Source organism: Rattus norvegicus, chromosome 15 (assembly GCF_021556685.1).
Source record: "Rattus norvegicus strain SHRSP/BbbUtx chromosome 15, alternate assembly SHRSP_T2T, whole genome shotgun sequence".
Lineage (NCBI taxonomy): Eukaryota > Metazoa > Chordata > Mammalia > Rodentia > Muridae > Rattus > Rattus norvegicus.
Genome location: NC_141548.1, coordinates 24427004 through 24436656, shown reverse-complemented (window position 1 = coordinate 24436656; position 9653 = coordinate 24427004). Strand labels below are relative to the sequence as shown.

Below are 9653 nucleotides of genomic sequence, written 5' to 3'. Positions count from 1 at the left end.
AAAAAAATGTCCAGTTATTACAAAACTGTGTTTGAAATAATATTTAACCACACGAGGACTAAGGACACAGACGTACTGCTCTTTGAGTGACCCGTGCGTTGTCTGACCAAGCCTGAGATTGGCTTGGTGGCTGAGAAGGTCAGACTCTGCCCAGAGGCTCGGAGTGGAGCATGGCAGGCAGGGGCTACTTGTCTTCCGGTCTGGCTCTCTTGCCTTCCGGTCTGGCGCTCTTCCGCAGAGACGCTGGCAGTTCCTGACAGAGGCAAGCGTGGCCTTTCTAGGTCAGCAGATAATGCTTTTTATCGATCGCGTGGAACATTTTTTCTTCAGGCTGCCCCTTCGTGTTGGCTAATGACATAAACTAATTTGAAAGCTGTTAGGGTAAGGCCTATACTTTTCTTTCTCACTCGTTTGACTTGTCATTAATCTTGTTGAAAACATACATCTCAGGGCTGAGAATGTAGTTTGGGGTTAGTACCCTTCCCCAGCAATGGATCCTCAATACCACAAAATCAAGACCAAAATGGATCTCACGTATTAATAGGATTTTCTGACTGCTTAGCAAGTCAGAGGCGCTGGAACCACTTAAATACATGGTACACGTATAAACTAATCTGAGTCTCATGTAGCCCAGGCTAGCTTCAAAATCACTACGTAATGGAGTGTTGGGATTACAGCTGTGTGCCACCACATCCGGTTTGTTCAGGGCTGGGGATTAAATGCAGAGCTCTGTGCATGCCGGGCAAGCATTCTACCGACTGAGCTACGTCCCCACCCCAAGAGACTATTAAATTATTGCCAGTGGACATTTGGTCCTACCAGCTGGCACATAAGATCCGCAAATGTGAGGCCTGGCCGGTGAAAGTAGGCTGCAGTGCCTTTTGCTCTACCTCTGGTCTGACCCCATCGGGCCCGTAGTGAGGTGCCCTATAGTGAGATACCACCCCAAGGTCTGAGCTAGCAGGGGTTTCAGCCTTGAAAACTCAGGGCGGCTTGTATCCATAAAAAACCAACACCATTGGCGTTTCTGTAGAGCCAAGGAGACACAACAAACCCACCGAATCGCTACGGTCCAGTGTGCAGTTCCCAGAGGGATACTGCTCCAAGTTCACACTTCCCCTCATCCCTCCCCGAAGCCTCCAAGAAGAGAGGCAGTTCTGCTGACCGTCCAGCTACCAGAACCTGTGATGCTCATGGACGATGTCCACGAAAGGGAGAAAGCCAATGTCATGGCAGAGGGAGCGAAGAACTTCAAGACTTTTGCCAAGCTTTCGAGCCTGTCTCTTTGGCATCGGAGCAAAACGGGTGACGGAAACTGGGAAGCTGCAGAACAAGATGTTGAAAGGAACAAGGAAGGCACTGCCGGAGTGTTGCAATGCATTTTCAGTAGAGCAGAAACAAAAAACAATACCTCCCCAAACCAAAGAACTACTTGTCTTTCAGAAGAGGAGCATTCAGTTCCTAGCGCTCACAGCACATGGACCTAACAACCCCCAGTAAATCCATCTCCAGAAAACTTCATAGTTTCCCAAGGTCAAATCACTTATGATATTCCCTGTACCTTAGATTTTTTTCTTTTTCTTTTTTCTTTTTTTTCGGCGCTGGGGACCGAACCCAGGGCCTTGTGCTTTCTAGGCAAGCGCTCTACCACTGAGCTAAATCCCCAACCCCAGATTTTTACAAATGCAGAGTAAGAGGGTGTCTTAAATGCAAACAGTAAGTCGTTTATCTACATTTAGGACAAATTTATAATTCTGGTCTCAGAGATTGTCCTCAAGTGACAGTAAATGTTGGACGCGATTGTTAAGATATTTTATCAAACTGATTGGATGAAAATAAGCCTTTGGGGCTGGAGAGCTGGCTCAGCAGTTAAGAACACTGACTGCTCTTCCAGAAGTCCTGAGTTCAAATCCCAGCAACCACATGGTGGCTCACAACCATCTGTAATGTGTCTGAAGACAGCTACAGTGTACTTATATATTAAAAAATAAATAAATCTTTAAAAAAATAAGCCTTTAAAATTTTTTTAAAGATTTGTTTCTTTACTATCGATACAGTGTTCTGATTTGGTATATGCCTGCAGGCCAGAAGAGGGCATCTCATTATAGATGATTATGACCCACCATGTGGTTGCTGGGAATTGAACTTAGGATCTCTGAAAGAGCAGCCAGTGCTCTTAACCGCTGAGCTAGCTCTCCAGCACCAAGCCTTTTTTTTCTTTTTCTTTTTTCTTTCTTTTTTTTTTGGGGGGGGGGGTCAGAGTCTCACTATGTTTTCTTGGCTGGCCTGGAACAGGCTATGTAGACTAGGCTGGTCTAGAACTCCCAGAGATCCTCCTGCCTCTGCCTCCTGAGTGTTGGGCTTAAAGATGTGAACCATCAAACTGACAAAAGCCATTTAAAAAAACTGGCTATGTAAAGAACATATGGTCTCGACATACAGTGGAACAGCCTATGACTCTAAGAAAATGGGGCTGGGGATTTAGCTCAGTGGTAGAGCGCTTACCTAGGAAGCGCAAGGCCCTGGGTTCGGTCCCCAGCTCCGAAAAAAAGAACCAAAAAAAAAAAAAAAAAAAAAAAAAGAAAATAATGTAGCATTACCATTTGTGACAGGAATGAAATGAGATCATTCTGTTAAGTGGCTTACACAGGAAGAAACAAACAGAGTCAAGTCCCACATGATCTCACTCACTGTGGTGGTTTGAGTGAGAATGGTCTCCACAGGTTCATGTTTGTCCCCAGTGGAACTGTCTGGGAAGAATTAGAAGGCGAGCATTGGAGGAGGTGTGTCACTTGGGAGCGGGCTGTGAGGCAGTGGCTATTTCCAGTTAGCTCTCTCTGTCTCTCTGAGGATAAGGATCCGAGCTTTCAGTGCCATGCGTGCCTGCTGCCATGCTCCCTGCCAGGATAGTTGCTAGATGTCTGAGGAAGCATAAAGAGACAAAGGCAGAAAGGACTATAGTCTGACCTCAACAAATGAGGCTGTGTGGGTTAGCCACAGTGAGAGTCAGCCTCTCTCCCACAGCAAGCAGAGAGATCTGCCAGGGATACAAGATGGCTGGGACACTTTCTAGGAGCGGGTGAGGGACTTGAGAATGAGGAAGCCATTGCAGCTGTAGGGGGCTACAATTTCTGCTTCCGAAGTTGTTTGCCCAAGGAAAGATAAGACTTCTTTGATTCAACAGACACCACTGCTTTCTGGAAGTCTACTGATAGATAGTTCTGACCCTCTAGAACAATGAACACTAACTAATTAAATGCTTTCTTTTATAAGTTTCTGTCTTAGTTGGGTTTCTATTGCTGTGAACAGACACCATGATCAAGGTAACTCTTACAAAGGACAACATTTAAATTGGGGCTGGCTTACAGGTTCAGAGGTTCAGGCCATTATCATCAAGATATGATCATGGCAGCATCCAGGCAGGCATGGGGCAGAAGTTGAGAGGTCTACATCTTGTTCCAGAGGCAAACAGAAGAAGACTGGTTCTTTTAGAGGCCACTAGGTAGAGGGTCTCAAAGTCCACCCCAACAATGATACACTTCCTCCAACAAGGCCACACCTTGTTGGTGTGCCACTCCCTGGACCAAGCACATTCAAACCATCACAGTTTTCTTCGTCATGGTGCCTTATCACAGCAATTGATAAATAACTATGACACCAGTCCATGTAATCTTTTTTTTTTTTTTTGTTCTTTTTTTCGGAGCTGGGGACCGAACCCAGGGCCTTGCGCTTCCTAGGCAAGCGCTCTACCACTGAGCTAAATCCCCAACCCCCAGTCCATGTAATCTTAACCTGATCTCATAGAGGCTGAGAGTGAATAGTGGTTACCAGAAGCCAGGCAGAAGAGGGTGAGGAAGAGTTAGGGGAAGGTTGCCTTACAGGTATGAGGTGATGGTGTCATGTTTCACGTACAGGGGATAGGTTTGTTTCTCTACTGATTGAAGAATTAAAGGACAGAAAAAGTTTGAAAATCAAAGAAAGATTTTTTTTTTAAGGAGAATAGTTTTATTAGGGTTTAAAAGAAAAAATTCCAAGACAGGTAAGCTTTAAATTTTAGTAGCTGCCTGGAAGAGAGAGGAAAGAGAAGAGAAAAGAAGAGAAGAGGAGAGGAGGGGAGGGGAGGGAAGGGGAAGGGAGGGGAGGGGAGGGGAGAGAAGGAAACCGTCATGTCTCGAGTTACACCAGCATACAGGTCACAAGGTGGGGGAAGAGGGATTTAGAAGAAGAACAAAGCCAAGGTGTTAGGAAAAGCATGCTTGGAAAAGTAAAGAAACAACAGCTTTTCAGAGTAATTCATTTAAAAAAAGGGGGGGGGCTGGTTTATGAAGCAGTATGGCTCCACTTGTTGAGATTTGAGAGGGAATTCTGGGAAGCAAAAGAAAAATATCTCCTCATAGGCGCAAGCATTCCTCCTGCCTCCGTAGGATGGCTCAAGACAGTGGTTCTCAATCTTCCCAGTGCTGAGACGACTTAATACAGTTCCCCACGTTGCGGTGACCTCCAACCATCTCATTATTTCCCTGCTATGACACTGCTGCGGGGTATTCAATCACACTGTGGACCCTGGGCTTCACTGGGAAAACCTGTTTCTGGTGGCCTACAACCATCTGTAATGGAATCTGATGCCCTTTCCTGGTGTGTCTGAAGACAGCGACAGTGTACTCACATACATGAAATAAATAAATCTTTAAAAAAAAGGAAAGAAAACCATAGAGAGGGAGTTTGAAGAAAGTTGCTTTTCGAGATGGCCTGAAAGTGGGGCATTGCTGGTGGGACGTCAGCTGAGGAGGAAGGTCAGCCGGGAGTTTTCTCTGCCTCTCTGAGCTAGTAGGCTTTCACCCCGGCATCTGGCTCCCGAGTCTTCATTGGTAAAATGATTGAGATTTTGTTAAGGAAACAACAGAGCTTTAATTTTGCTATTGTTGTGGATGGCAGTGTAAACATCTGATATACAGAACATCTGTGAGAACCCAAAAGGGGGCATGGCCCACAGGTTGAGAATCGTTGGCTTAAGGCGAGCCTGCCTCCCTGGAAGTGGTCCTTGGCTGGTGTTGGCATGCATGGCCGCATGAACTTGCTTTGGGTAGCTTGGAGGGTTAGGATTCCACCCAGGCCAGAGGTTTCATGTTCTTGCCTAGAAGGAACGGGTTTCCCTTAATGGGTCTCTGTACTGTTGCAATGTCAGTGACCGTCGGATGACAACGAGGATGTCCCCAGGGCCATTGTATGACACCGGTGACTATAGATAATGATAATGTACCGCAACCTAAAAGGCTACGAAAAGCAGCCGTGAAGATTCTCTCCATCAAGGAATTACCTACCATTGGATGGGCGTGGTGGCGAATGCTATTAGTCCCAGCGCTCACAATGCAGAGAGACAAGCAGACCTCTGGGAGTTGTGGGCCAGCCTGATCGGCACAGAGTTCCAGGACAGCCAGGATGGCATAGTGAGAAGTAATAAATGTCTAAGAAGAAGAAGTAGATGCTTGAAGACACCCTGGTTTACATGGTTCAAACATTACACAATGTGTACATGTAATGGTTTACTTCTCTTTTTTTTTGTAATTAAAAATTTTCATTGTTTCCTTGTGACTTCACATCATGCACCCTATCCTACTCATCTCACTGTCCCTTCATATCTGCCCTCTGTCCTTTTAATGTTCCCCCCACCCCCAGAAGAAAACCAACCAATCAACCAACCACAAAAATCTCTCTGTGGAAGCTGCAGTGTGTCACAGTGTGTCAAGGTGTGTCACCCAATACACCCTTTTGCCCAGATAGCTTTACTTTCAAATGTTCATTGATCTGGCTCGAGGCCTCTGGCTTTTGCTGCACTATCAATACTGGATCCTCACTGGGGCTCCTCTCAGACATCCTGTTGTTACCCTGGGTCATGGAGGCCCTGTAGATTTGGATCTGTAGAAGCAGGCTTTTCACACAGTCCAGCGGTTCATAGATGTTGGGGTGGACCAACTCAGAGTCCTGGATCTGGGCCTGGGTGGTAGCTGAGTTGGGCCAGCTCTCCTGAGCCCAGGCCACCGGGACCAGCTCTCCCACTTTACCCAGGGAAGGGGCAGGGCCAGTTTCTACTCTCACCACCTCGGGGCCAGCTCATCCTTCCCCTGACACTAACTTGTCCCAGCTCTGCTGTGCAGCCCAGGAAAAGAGCAGGGACCACTCTTCCAAGTGTTGCAGCCAGTGAGGGGCGCAGATAGCTCTCCTGCACCCCTCAACCCTCCCACCCACCCTTGCTATCAGAGCCAGCTCTCCCTTGTTGCCGGGTGAGAGGCAGGGCCAGCTCTCCTGTGGCAGGTGAAGGGCAGGGACAGCTCAGCACAGTACTTGGACTCAGGTGGCAGTCTAGACTAGGGACATCTGCATAGCCATTGGTAGTAGCTTGGGCCACAGACATCAGCACAGACCCAGCTGCAGTAGGGTCACTGACCCAGCCATGGCCCTTGGTGGTGTCCCAGGCCCAGATATCACCTTGACTCCTGGTGGTTACACAGGCTCCTGGCATCTGCCTTTTTATCGCTGCCGTCACGTCTGTAGTTCCACCTCTCTCCACAGTGGGTGGCACTTGGACAGCAAGAACTGCATAGATCTACATAGTGAGACCCACTCTATAACAACAACAGCAACAACAACAACAGCAGCAGCAGGCTGGGTGGTGATGACACATGTCTTTCTTCCCAGCAGCACTTGGGAGTCAGAGGCAGGTGGATCTCTGTGTTTGAGGCCACAGAGCAAGCTCCAGGACAAGGCTACACAGAGAAACTATGTCTAAAAAAACCCCAAAAACCCAACAACAATAGTAATGATAATAATACCAATACCAACAACATGTAAAAGCAAAGTGGCTGCCCTAAGGAATACAAAAAATAAAAGTGGAACTGAAACGTGACAGAAAGTTTTGTTGTAGAGTATGAAACGCGCATAATGGTGACATAAAAACGCAGATTATTAATGGAAGGCAATAATGCAAAGGAAAAGAAGACGCTTGGATGTAGGAACAGGAAAGACAGCTGGACAGGAAAGACAGCTGGACACGGTAATCCCAATACTCACGGGGTGGTGCTGTAGGATCAGGAGTTCAAGGCCAGCCTGGGCAACATAGTAAGATCTAGTCTCATACAAGTCAAGCAAGACCCAACCAATCCACCAAGAGCAAACAAAACTTCAAAACTACCTAGGCAGAGTGACTCAGCACCCACAGTAAAGGCACTGGTTTCCCAATGACCTAGGTCAGTGTCCCGAACCCACGTGGGGAGCAGCAGAAAGAACTGACTCCACAAAGTTGTTCTAGCCTCCTTCACACAGGCACTGGGCCACACCTGCCCCTCTCCCTCCAGTCGCACACAAAGACACAGTAAACAACTTCAAAAAGACAGCACAAATAGGAAATAATCAGAAGTACAAAAAAAATGACTATAACAGGTAAAATTATGGGGGTTTAAATCTTCTAATTGTTATTTTTCTAATAACAACAACCTTCTCTTCCTCTTCTTCTCCTACTCCTTTTTCTTCTGGTTTATTTTCTTTCCTTTCCCTTTTCTTTCTTTTCTTTTCTCTTCTTTTCTTTTCTTTCTTTTCTTTTCTCTCTCTCTTCCTTCCTTTCTTCCTTCCTTCCTTTCTTTCTTTCTTTCTTTCTTTCTTTCTTTCTTTCTTTCTTTCTTTCTTTCTTTCTTTCTTTCTTCTTGTTGTTGATTTGTTTGATAGTTTGTTTTTTGAGACAGGGTTTCTTCGTGTAGCCCTAGCTGTCCTGAACTTTGTAGATCAGGCTGGCCTTGAACCCACAGAGATCTACCTGTCTCTATTTCCCTGGTGCTGGGATGATTGAAGGCATCCTCTTTGCCTAGCCAATAACAACTGCCAATCAGGGGCCAGAGAGGTGGCTCAGCTGGTATGAGCACCTACCACCAAACCCGATAAACAGAGTTCAATTCCCTGAGTCCACATAGAAGCACCAGACCCAGTGTGTATAGGCTGTCCCCCTACCCTCTCATTATTAAAATATGATAAGCTTGTTTATCAATCACAAATAAAACTCCTATTTAATGACTAGGAGAGGAAATGTCCTATCCGGAGGGATTTAAGCAGTACTGGTTTGCTTTCCTTTTAAATCAGATGTGGAAAGGACAAAGGGAGTTTAAAATGAAGAATATTTACACTTAAAACATGGAAAATTTATATACTGTTTGCTAAGTGTCTTGGCAATAACCCGACAGGGAGAGAAAGAAAATGTCAGGGTAGACCCCTGTGCAGGGAAGTCAGAATATTTCCTGGGTCCTCCGTGACTGTTAACAAATGATTTTGAGGGTTCACAGAGTGACTGTATCTTTTCCTTAGGATAGAAGACCCCGGAAACGCAGCTGAACATCTGCGTATTTACATGCTGCACACTGTGACCTCGAGGCTTCCGAGGGTGGGCGTCGGCTCAGGAAAGGCTCTTTGCTTAGCGTTATAAAATCCCAGAAGAAAGACGGTGTACAAACATAACATTTGCTCATTTCCCTTAAGCAGGTATAATACTAATATTTATGGAAGCTCACAAAGAGACACTTGATGGAGAAGCCTGAATCGGTTCAAATGCGCGTTGCTGGGAAACTCTGTCGGAAGGCAAACAGCTGCATTGATTTCCAGGATACGGGGACTCTAAGTAAGTGTCCGGGCAGGTGCAGCGCACACACAGCAGGTAGCCGTCTGTTGTCTAGAAATAGCCGAGAGGCCTTCTGCTAGATAGAAGCTGATAGAAGGCAGAGGAGGAGAGTAGGAGGCCTTTGTTCTAGGCATCCCAGCAGCCATCGCTCAGGGACACTCACAGACCCTCTCTGTTTATAATTGTTCTTATTTTCCAAATAGCTTTTTCTTTTCTTCCAGTGGCAATATTGCATAGCAGAGAGATGAAGCATTCTTCCAAGGCCACAGAGTGAGGACATCTTGGAATTCTAGTCTGCCGGGCTTCTTCAGCCTTTCCCTCAGCCCTGGTCTCTTCACCAGCTGCCAAATGGTCATAATTATGTGGTCAGAGGAAAAAAACAATTTTTTTTTTTTTTAGTACTGGAGATTGAATTCAGTGATTCATTCCCATCCTTGAACTAAGGTACATCCTCAGCCAAAAGAAAATCTTTTAAAAATGAAATAAAATATGAGAAAATTCGGTCTTAGTTAGGGTTTCATTGCTGTGAAGAGACACCATGACCATGGCAACCCCTATAAGGGACAACATTTAACTGGGGCTGGCTTACAGGTTCAGAGGTCCAGTCCATACTCATACAGGCAGGAGCCTGGCAGCATCTAGGAAGACATGGTCATGGAGGAACTAAGAATCCTACACCTGTTCTGACGGCAAACAGAAGACTGACTTCTCAGGCAGCTAGGAGGAGGGTCTTAAAGTCCACACCCACAGGGACACACTTCCTCCAACAAGGCCACACCCACTCCAACAAGGCCACACCCACTCCAACAAGGCCACACCCACTCCAACAAGGCCACACCCACTCCAACAAGGCCACACCTCCTAATAGTGCCTCTCCTTGGGCCAAGTATATTCAAACCACCACAGATTCTCTTTGGGCAGAAAAGTTGATCATGACTTTGAATTCAGTTTGTGGGAATCAGATGTATGTTTGCCAGGAAGAATGTTTTCTGGA

General features: G+C 46.2%; 1 long non-coding RNA gene across 1 annotated transcript; it reads left to right on the top strand.

Moving 5' to 3' along the window:
- The first annotated feature begins 226 nt into the window (after positions 1-226).
- LOC102548428 (uncharacterized) lies at positions 227-9163 on the top strand. The gene is made up of 3 exons (XR_015639114.1): positions 227-381; positions 8524-8659; positions 8881-9163. It is a non-coding gene; the product is annotated as an uncharacterized LOC102548428 (long non-coding RNA).
- Positions 9164-9653: the final 490 nt, after the last annotated feature.